This window comes from Curcuma longa, chromosome 9, assembly GCF_044706935.1.
Source record: "Curcuma longa cultivar G26 ecotype Majalengka, Jawa Barat chromosome 9, ITB_CL_G26_1.1, whole genome shotgun sequence".
NCBI lineage: Eukaryota > Viridiplantae > Streptophyta > Magnoliopsida > Zingiberales > Zingiberaceae > Curcuma > Curcuma longa.
Window position 1 is genome coordinate 9,557,273 of NC_133869.1, and position 11,424 is coordinate 9,568,696.

The 11,424-nt window shown below is 41.6% G+C and overlaps 1 pseudogene; it reads left to right on the plus strand.

Annotated features, from left to right (window-relative positions):
• The first annotated feature begins 778 nt into the window (after positions 1-778).
• The window catches only part of LOC141834575 (putative pre-mRNA-splicing factor ATP-dependent RNA helicase DEAH5), a 12,031-nt pseudogene continuing 1,385 nt past the window's right edge, over positions 779-11,424 (plus strand).

The following is an 11,424-nucleotide window of genomic DNA, read 5'->3' on the forward strand; positions in this document are numbered from 1 at the left end:
GGAACTTAAATCAGTATAATAGTCGTTTATTATATATTTATCAGGCGATTTATATGTTCAATTTAGCCGATTAAATTAATTAATTGATATTTTAAAAAATGAATTTATAAATTAATTAAATTAAAATTTTAAATTCTGTCCCTTTAATCTAGTCAGTTAATCCACGAATGTTTCGTAGATAAAAGAACATTAATTTTTAATTATATACATAAAACTTCTACATTAATAAATTAAAAAATATTGTTTAATAATAAAAAATAGAAAACTAAAAATATTGTTTAATATTATAAATATGTCATTAGTTGGGTATTGAATTGCAGGTGTTATCATATCCCAGAGAAAAAAAACAGAAAATTAAAAAAAAATGATAATCCTAGTAGCCACATATCTGGGGGTGGGTCCGGTCCACGAAAGTTTCCCACCGACCATCAGGTAAATCAGGAAGCGTATAGTCGATCCAGATGTCCAGCATCCTTTGATTGCGTTCCCCATTTGAAGGAAAATTCTGTAAATACGCCGTAGTTGGAGATCGAATCATGGGTCCCTCAGTTACAATTCAGATGTCCTACCGTTGTACTATTGCCTAGGAAAAAAAACAGAAAACTAAAACACCTCGCTATAGTCGTTATAAATTTCATCCCCAATTAAAATCTAGTTCCGTTAATCCGGGGCCATCACCCCGAAAAACCCTAGATTGCCGTCTCGATTATTCTGTTTACTTTAAATGCCTATTTAAAGAGACGGGATTATTGAAGGCCCAAGTTATTTTCGTCTTTCTCCTTCAACCCATCCCATCTATCAAAAAGCCCTAGTTCTTCTCGTCTTTCTCTTCTTCAAAACGGCCGGCGAGATAAACAAAACCCTAGTTCCGATGGAGGTAGGGAATTTGAAGGGGCTGGAGTATTTATCATTGCTCTCGAATGTATGTAGGGAGCTGGAATCGCACATCGGCTCCGGCGACAAGGTACTGGCAGAATTCATCACCGAACTCGGCCGCGAATCTGAATCCGTCGACGAGTTTGAAGCCAAGTTGAAGGAGTTTGGAGCAGGCGATATGCCTGACTATCTCGTTCGCTCCCTCCTCACCATGATCCACGCCATCCTTCCTCCGGAGGTCAAGACCAAGAAGAAATCCGCCGCTGATGACGACCAGAAATCTTCCGCCTTCCCTGCTCTCTCCCGCGCGGACGACCGCGATCGAGCCAGGGATCTCCGGTTGGAGATCGAAGAGGACGCCGAGCGCAAGGCAGAGGAAGAGCGCAGGAAATTCGACCGGGACAGGGAGCTCGAGCGTGACCGTAAGCGGGATGAACGGCACAGAAGTGATCGTGATAGAGAACGAGACAGGGGCAGAGATAGAGATCGGAATCGAGATTGGAACAGAGATCGGGACAGAGACAGATACGGAGAAAGGGATAGAACTTCTGATGAACCAGAGCTTTATTCTGTCTACAAAGGAAAAGTTTCGCGGGTTATGGCCACTGGGTGCTTCGTCCAGCTGAACGACTTGAGGGGAAAGGAAGGTCTGGTTCATGTCTCCCAGATTGCTGGTAAGAGGATTGCCGATGCAAAGGATGCAGTTAAGAGAGGCCAGGAAGTTTATGTGAAGGTCATTTCAGTGTCAGGGCAGAAGCTTAGTTTATCCATGAGGGATGTAGATCAGAAAACTGGAAAGGATCTTCTGCCGATGAGGAAGAGCTTGCAAATGAAGCTTATACGGCAAACCCAGCCAGCTGGGAATGGAGGTCCGACCCCGACCCCGACAAGGAGGTTAGGTCTTTCAGGGATTACTATTGTAGAAGAGGATGAAAATGGACCGTCAAGGCGGCCACTCAAGAGAATGAGCTCACCTGAGAGATGGGAGGCAAAGCAGCTCACTGCTGGTGGCGTTATGGACGTCCGTGACTATCCAATTTTCGATGATGATGGGGATGGGATCTTGTATCAGGAAGAGGGTGCTGAGGAGGAGATAGAGATCGAGCTCAATGAGGATGAGCCCGCCTTCTTGCAGGGGCAGAGCCGTTATTCGATTGATATGTCACCTGTCAAAATTTTCAAGAACCCAGAGGGATCTTTGGGCAGGGCTGCTGCGCTGCAGTCAGCCCTCATCAAGGAGAGAAGGGAGTTAAGGGAGCAACAGCAGAGGACAATGCTAGATTCAATTCCTAAAGATCTCAATCGTCCCTGGGAAGATCCAATGCCGGAAACCGGCGAGCGACATCTTGCACAGGAACTTAGGGGAGTGGGATTGTCAGCATACGAGATGCCGGAGTGGAAGAAAGATGCTTATGGAAAAACTGTAACGCTGGGGCAGAGGTCGAGTCAATACAGGAACAAAGGCAGAGCCTTCCTATTTATAAATTGAAGAAGGAGTTGATTGAAGCTGTGCGAGACAATCAGGTTCTTGTTGTGATCGGTGAGACCGGCTCAGGGAAGACGACACAGGTGACTCAGTATCTCGCTGAGGCAGGATACACAACAAGAGGGAGAATCGGGTGCACACAACCTCGAAGGGTGGCAGCAACGTCTGTCGCAAAGCGGGTGGCTGAAGAATTCGGTTGTCGCCTGGGCGAGGAGGTCGGTTATGCTATTAGGTTTGAAGACTGTACCGGCCCTGAGACTGTGATCAAATACATGACAGATGGTATGCTTCTCCGGGAGATTTTAGCCGATGAAACTCTCTCGCAGTACTCAGTGATCATGTTGGATGAAGCTCATGAAAGGACCATCAATACTGATGTTCTCTTTGGGTTGCTAAAGCAGCTTGTGAAGCGAAGACCAGACCTTCGGTTGATCGTGACATCTGCTACACTGGATGCAGAGAAATTCTCCGGCTACTTCTTCAAGTGCAACATTTTCACCATTCCTGGAAGAACTTTCCCAGTGGAGATACTTTATGCCAAGCAACCGGAAGCCGATTATCTGGATGCAGCACTAATCACTGTTTTGCAGATACACTTGACGGAACCTGAAGGAGACGTACTTCTCTTCTTGACTGGCCAAGAAGAGATCGATCATGCCTGCCAATCTCTGTATGAGAGAATGAAAGGGTTAGGAAAAAATGTGCCTGAGTTGATAATCTTGCCGGTATACAGTGCGCTTCCCAGTGAAATGCAGTCCAGAATTTTTGAACCTGCTCCTCCCGGGAAGCGGAAAGTGGTGGTGGCTACCAACATTGCAGAAGCTTCCTTGACCATCGATGGTATTTACTATGTCGTCGATCCTGGCTTTGCTAAGCAAAATGTCTACAACCCGAAGCTCGGGCTTGATTCACTGGTTATCACACCCATCTCACAAGCATCAGCGAAGCAGCGAGCTGGCCGTGCTGGGCGTACTGGTCCTGGCAAATGTTTCCGACTGTATACAGAGAGTGCTTACCGCAACGAGATGTCTCCGACGACGATTCCAGAAATCCAGAGGATCAATCTTGGCATCGACAACTCTTAATATGAAGGCTATGGGTATAAATGACTTGCTATCTTTCGATTTCATGGATCCTCCATCATCTCAGGCCCTCATTTCTGCGATGGAACAACTGTATAGTTTGGGAGCTCTCGATGAGGAAGGGCTCCTGACAAAGTTGGGTAGAAAAATGGCTGAGTTCCCATTGGATCCTCCTTTATCAAAAATGCTTCTCGCTAGTGTGGACCTCGGATGCAGTGATGAAATTTTAACTATTATTGCGATGATTACGACTGGGAACATTTTCTACAGACCGAGAGAGAAACAAGCCCAGGCAGATCAAAAAAGAGCAAAATTCTTTCAGCCAGAAGGGGATCACTTGACACTGCTTGCTGTATACGAGGCGTGGAGAGCTAAAAACTTTTCAGGACCTTGGTGCTTTGAGAATTTTGTGCAGTCCCGTTCGCTTAGGAGAGCTCAGGATGTGATGAAACAGCTTCTTACTATCATGGACAGGTATGTCTTTCATTCATTATCTAACAGACTTGTTTCTTTGCTAATTCACCACTAAATGTCTAATTTTCATTGTTTTTTACTACTACCATTATATTCATGGAGAAGTAGAGAAATCTATATCTTGTTGAGAGAAGAATCTGCTGATCTTTTACATTGAATTCCATTATCTTGTCAAACTGTCATATTGTTCTCAGCTTGATGTTGCTTGTCGTTGCCAGACTTTAACTGATAATTTACCTCACATTTCAGATATAAGCTGGATGTCGTTAGCTCTGGAAGAAATTTGACAAAGATAAGGAAGGCGATCACGGCAGGTTTCTTCTTTCACGCAGCAAAGAAGGACCCCCAAGAAGGCTACAGGACGCTAGTCGAAAACCAACCTGTGTACATCCACCCCGGCAGTGCTCTATTTCAAAGGCAACCAGACTGGGTGATCTATCATGAGCTAGTCATGACGACCAAGGAATACATGAGGGAAGTTACAGTCATCGACCCCAAGTGGCTGGTGGAACTAGCTCCCAGATTTTACAAGACTTCAGATCCAACCAAGATGAGCAAACGGAAGCGGCAGGAGCGGATCGAACCGCTCTTCGACCGATATCACGAGCCTAACTCATGGCGTTTGAGCAAGCGCCGAGCTTGAGACAAATTCTACGGTCTCGTCTTCCAGTTTTAGTTACTCTTTGGTTCCATTTTAGCTCTTTTTGATTGTTATTTCAGTGAAGATAAAATCAAACATACATACATATATACCTGAATTCATAACAAGATGAACACCAACTGATCATGTGACAAAAAAACATCATACATTGATTTTGAACTCTTACACGATCTATCTTATAATCATGTATGTATTATAGAAATGTAGACTTCTTACTTGCCAAACATCCAGTTTGAAATTCTGCTTGCCTAACTTTCAATTAGGAATAGTCACTTCCCTAAGTAGACTTCTCACCTGTCAAATATCTAATTTGGACTTTCCTTATTTAATCGATCCTAGGCCCGTAAGATTTCCTACTAGACATCTGGTCCACCTAACCTGCTTAGACGTCCATCTGACCTGCCTAGATTTCCACTGCTAGACATCATCCACTTGATCTGCCTAGACTTCCACTTGGTGCACTTGATCCAACTAGGACTTCCTTACCCAATCCTCCAGATCTGGACTTTCTCTGCCTAGCCTCCAACTAGGACTTATCCTTACTTGGTCTAACCGACTAGGACTTCTCGCTAGTCTTCTGGTCAAACTAACTTGACTAGACTTCACCTATATTCAAACATTAATTCCTGTTTGGATTATCCCTTGGTCAAACTGACCAGACCTAGGTGTATTGTTAAATATCGAAACTCTAGGATTAGACCTAGTGCTCCTTACACTAATAGATTTTAGTATATAATCTAGATTTATATTTACTGTATTCAGGGGTGGAGCCAGGATTTTTACCAGGGGGGCCATTTTTTAATATCGCATTGTCACACTAATAAAATAAATTTTGAATTAACTAAGAAATAAGTTACATTCAACGCAATCTAAGTTGCGCTCTTCGCTTTTTCATAAACTCAAATTCATCTATGACAGAATTGACATTAAAACTGCGAGCAATATCCTTCTCAATATACATTATCAAAGAACTTGATAAGAAATCGTCTTCCATTTTGTTCCGCAAACTATTCTTCATAATTTTCATTGCAGAAAATGCACGCTCTGATATTGCAGTAGAAACTGGTAGAGTCAAAATAAGTCGAATCAATTTGTCAAGAAGAGAATAACTTTCTGATTTTCCTGTCTTTGATAAGACCTGATACAAAATTATGTGCATATTAGTTAGCAATGACTAACCTTCAATAAAAAAATATTAATTTTTATATAAAAAACATACCTGGTATAATTCAAAAATAGTTGAGATATCCTTAAATATCATATTTTTCTAAATTTCTATTGAGAAAAAGAGGTAGTGGTGGTTGTTGGAGAAGCTAGTAGCGAAATTCTTCTCTAAGATGCCTTAGATATGTAAAAAAAATTATCCAAAAACTGTTTCCATTTATAAATGTTTTACTTGATTTGTACAATATTCTTCAGAAACTAGATCACTGGTCATAATTTTCAGCTAAGATACCTTAGAAATTATGCTATGTTCCGATCCTTGTGTACATGTTGGGCATCTCTCATCAAGTTTGCCTAAGGCAATGATGTGAATTATCTGATTAAACATGATGTATTTGATTTTTTGAGCATGCACTTGGTTCAAGAGACAATTCAATAGCAAAAGGATCTTACTAAATTCTTTTCATGCTATTTTCCAATTATGTTAGTGTGATTAGTTGCCTACAATGCCAGTGTTTGGTGCTTTTATCATAATCAATCCTCACGTTATATTTAGTTTCAAAATTTTCAGTATAATTATGTTGGGTGTTGATGAGATTGTGATGCATAGGTGACCTTGCACCACCTAGTATGTGGCCTGGCACATACCTGTGTGCATCCAAAATGCATGACTGGCATGACACAAGGCATATTTGCTAGGCATGCATTTGAACATGGCCCAACATGCAACTTGTCCACATCTCAATTGCACAAAAACCTTCAATATTAAGCACAAATAATGTCACAGTGCCTTCAAAATGGAAATTCAGGGGGGCAGGGGGGCGACCGCCCCCAGGCGCCCCCCCTTAGCTCCGCCCATGACTGTATTATCCATGATTCAATTCTAGACTTTTTACAACTAAATCAATTTGATATTAGATTAATTTTTTAAAAATAAAATAAATTAATTTTTTTCTCCATGAATGGTGAAGTGACATGTATTTTTTACTTTCAATTTTCAATAGCTTTAGTTTATTTTTTTTAATTAAAAATTAATAATTTTCAAAACCTAATAATTTTTTTTTACTAATCACATGATCGATATAATAGAAGCCGATGGAGTTACAATACATTGCACATAAAATTATTAATGATAATAATAGATTGATATACTATATAATAAATAAATATAATTGATTTATAATTTTTAAAAGGACATCACGAGAGAGTGACTAGTGAAATTACGTGGGTTACTCGTGTTTGCTGGTAAAAATCACTAGATAATTGATGTCCAAGTGTTTGTCCACGTACATCACCAGATTAGAAAGGATAAATGAATAGGTCAAGTATTCTTGTTTTGTTTTTGGCTTGTTGCAATTGACAAAGTGCATCTAAGGATCACGAACCAATTTGAATTTCAGCAATCTCACATTAGTTGGCAACATATGAAATTAGAGTAGCATCTCTATAAAAGTGAAACTAAAGTTTCATATAATTTAAAACATTTTACAAGCTCTGAATTCCTTGTAATCTCATGTTGTAAAGAACAACTTCAAACATTGAACCACCTACATTTTCAAAATAGATATCAATGCCATCTGGGAAGTACCTGCAGAGCATAATATATAACAGGGATACAAATTAAAGACGCTTTTAGATTCAACAGAACAAAAGAATAATTGACATGTATAAATGGAAACCTGATGTATTGAATGAGCCAGTGCCACACCATAACCAAACCTATTAAGCTTGAACCATAAGGTTACTGTAAAAAAAATTCTATCTATACTTTTTGTTACCCATCTCTAGTTACCCTCCTCTTCTCTGTCATGACCAACTATAGTTTCTCAATTTACCTCTATTGGTGCAATCTTGCCCCAAGTGATTTGAATTTTAATGTTTGACTAAAATGAATTTAAGTTAGGCAATGTTGGTGATCTAACTTGTGTAGTTTGAGTCCACAGGAAAGTCCAGGAATGGAGTCTTGGCATTTGGTGAAGTCCCGGAGGCGCGACCTCTTGGCAAAGGATGAAGTCCCGGAGGCACGGCCTCTTGGCAAAGGATGAAGTCCCGGAGATGCAGCCTCTTGGCAAAGGAAGATTTAGCACGACAAAGCTGAGAGAAATATCTCAAGCTAGTGCAAGGAAGACACGAGCCTTGTGGAAGACGTTTAAAGGCTTGCGTCAAGGCTAAGGGCTGAAGAAGAAGCTGAAAGGGAAGTTTCAGCTTGATCAGTCGACTGGTACTATTGATGCAGTCGACTGGTGATTGATCAGAAGCACACACAGAGGTTTCAAATAGATCAGTCGACTGGTACTGTTCATTAGTCGACTGGTGACCAAATAGAGAAATCAGTCGAGTCCATCAGTCGACTGCTACCAGTCGACTGGTGATGGTACAGTCGACTGATAGATGATCGTCGGGGTGACAGCTGACTAATTAAATATAGATTAAAGAGTCGTTGAAATCCATCAGTCGACTGACCCTTGGAGCAGTCGACTGATGTACGGAAATACATAAAAATAGAAGTCGACGTCGAAGAAATTAACAATTCATTTTTCTCATCTTTCTAGCAAACTTTGACTCTGTAAAAGCTTTCCTCTTCCTTCATACTTCACTACTCATTTTGTGAAAGGAAGAGATCATTCTGTGAGGGTTTCTTGGCTTTCAAAGCGTGCTTTGATAAAAAGGCTTTTCATAGTGGAAAAGATCGTCTGTGTATATGAATCATAGGATTAGTCACCTTATAGAGGTGGATACCAAGTAAACAAACTGGGTTAGTGATTGTGTTTTTCTTTTCTTGTTTTTATTTTGCTTTCGCTAACAAGTGGTATCAGAGTAAGGCTCTTTTTGGAAGAATCAACGTTCAACCGAAAAACATGTCAATCACATTTCAAGAGAGTTACAGCACCGCACGACCTTCCTACTTCGACGGCAATGACTTTGTCTATTGGAAAGGTAGGATGGAGTATTATCTTATGAACGATATTAAAAATTGATTCAGTGTTGTAGATGGATTCGAGAAACTGAGGAATGCTTCTAGAGTGCCTCTTTCTACAAAAGATTAGTCCAAAGACATATACAAGAAGGCACAAGCGAATGCGAAAGCCACGACTACATTGCAGTGCGGACTTTCAAAGGAGCAACTGAGCAAGGTCGGTCCATTTAATTCGGCCAAGGAACTCTAGGAAAAGCTCATTGAACTGAATGAAGGATCAAACGAATCGAGACGAGCTAAGAGGGATCTCTTGGTTGGACAACTCCAATCCTTCACGATGAAGCCAAATGAGACCGTGAGTCAGATACACGGGTGATTCAAGGAGATTGTGAACGGTCTCCATGTCATAGGTGAAAAGATCGACAATCGTGATCTAGTGAGGTATGTTCTTCAAGCCTTCTCTCGAACCATGATAGGCTCCCGCAAGTATACGGGTGTCGTCAAGTAATAAAATATCGAATCCACAGGGATCGTGGAATTAATCACTAAACTAACACAAGAAGACTGGAGAGAAAATGTGATTTGGATTTGTGTGGGGGAAGTGAAAGAGAGTGCTAGTGCTCCTAATCCTCAATCAAAGAGAAATCGACTGTGACAGTGTGTGGAAGGCGATCCTAGGACTTCGGATTCCTCGAAACAATGATTCTATGGATTCTTTACCATTCCTCAATACATGCACATTTGCATGGATTCTAACCAAATTATCCAATTATACCTTGTCAGGGTTCATCGGAATAAATCAATAGCGTTCTAGTGCTACTATTGTCGGTTTGAGATGACTCCAGATAGCCTGGTTAAGACATTCTTGCTGTCACTCAGGCGCCCCAGTATACTGCTAGATGTCTTACCCTCTGTCACTGGGTATCCATTTAAAGACCTCTCCTTAACAACAAGTAACCATTAGTTATCCCTCATAAAGACTCATTATAGCCTAAAGAATTCCTCGGAAGGTCCGATTATAAGGCTTTCCTCCTGTCACGAGGCGCTCTGGGCATACGATCCTAAGAATCCTCAAAACCACAAATCATCCCTATCCTTATAGATTCAACACCATCTAATAACATATCATCAATTGAACACAAGGCATAAATCTATAAAGTAAACTGCACATGCATTTCATAGAACATGGTAATTAACAAATCCATAATTACAATCAACCATTATTCTCGATTCCTCCTACATCCTAGAATTAGGAGGACTACTCCATGATGGGGGGAATACAACACGAATAAGATTGAAAAGAATACATTTTATCCAAGAGAAATCAAGGAATAAAACTTATCAAGAGGTTGTCTTCTTCTCCGGATTGCAACTCCTGTGTCAATGGTGGATGGAGGTGATGAAGAGTCCAGACGGATGAACGGATCATCAATTCTTGCTTCGGATTGCAGCTTCGGTGGCTCTAGAATACTCCTTTTTGCTCTCCAAAGTCTTCCCCCTTTTTAGGGCTCTTAAGAGGGGTTATTTATAGGCCTCCACGAGGCACTCCCCGATCACACGGTCGTGTCTGGGAGACACGACCATGTGTGGCCGCCTACTGTAGTGAAGGCACGACCGTGCCTATGAGACACGGCCAACCGAAGTTGGTGTTCTGAGCAAGAGGCACGGCCGTGCTTGTGAGGCACGACCAGGGGCAGACACTCTTCTGTTTGGGAGACACGGCCGTGCCTGGGAGGCATGACCATGCCTTGGCGTGGCTCTATGGAGGAGACACGGCCGTATCTGAGAGACACGACCATGTCTTGGCTGCTGCAGGAGGAAGGCACGACCTGGTCTAATTGAGCTTTCGGTTGAGGAGCACGGCCGTGCCCTTGAGGCATGGTCTCTTGGAGGTGATAGACACGGCCGTGCCTATGAGGCACGACCTTGTCTTGCCTTGTCTTCAATCAAATCTCCGTTTCGCTTGATTTGCTCCGTTTCCGTCCTTCAAAAACACCAAAAACACGAGGAACCTCTGAACTATGAAATAGAGGAAATAATACCTGAATGCATAGATCAAGGATGTAATATATGTAGGAAATACCATGAAGTTCAGAAAAATAAGCGAATAAAGCACAAAAGACGTGTGTAAGTCCTACGCACATCAAACCACTCTATGAGCATCAATGGTTGATCCTTATAAAGTGTCAAGGGATTTATCTGTTGTCAAGTTAGATGAGTTATTCTATGCATTCGAATTACATGAACAAGCTAACTTGTTAATAAAAGAGAAATGTATAGCTTTGTTTATAGAAAAGAAGGACAAGAAGAAGAAGAAGGAGAAGGAAGCATCATTCAAGTCCGAGCAAGAATCCTCAGACAGTGACGAAGTGATGTCGGCTAGAGAGGTGGCACATTATGTCAAACAGATGATGGGGAAGTTGAGAAGGTTCACTAGGAGAGATGTCAAGAAGATGTTCACATCATCTCGAGGTAAATCTCAAAGTTCAAACTATAACTCTAACGTAACTTGCTATGAATGCAATAAGAAGGGACACATCAAGCCGAATTACCCGGATTTAAAGAAGAAAGAAGACTCAAAAGAAAGGAAGAAGAGAATAAGAAGAAGAAGGAGGTGATGGTAGCTCAAGCCACGTGGGACACCTCAAGCAGTGACTCTTCGGACAATGAGGAGGAGTTGTGCTACATCACTCGACACATGGCGCTCATGGCACGAGAGAGTGACCATGACACCTCAAGTGAAGGAGAAGAATCGAGCAGTGAC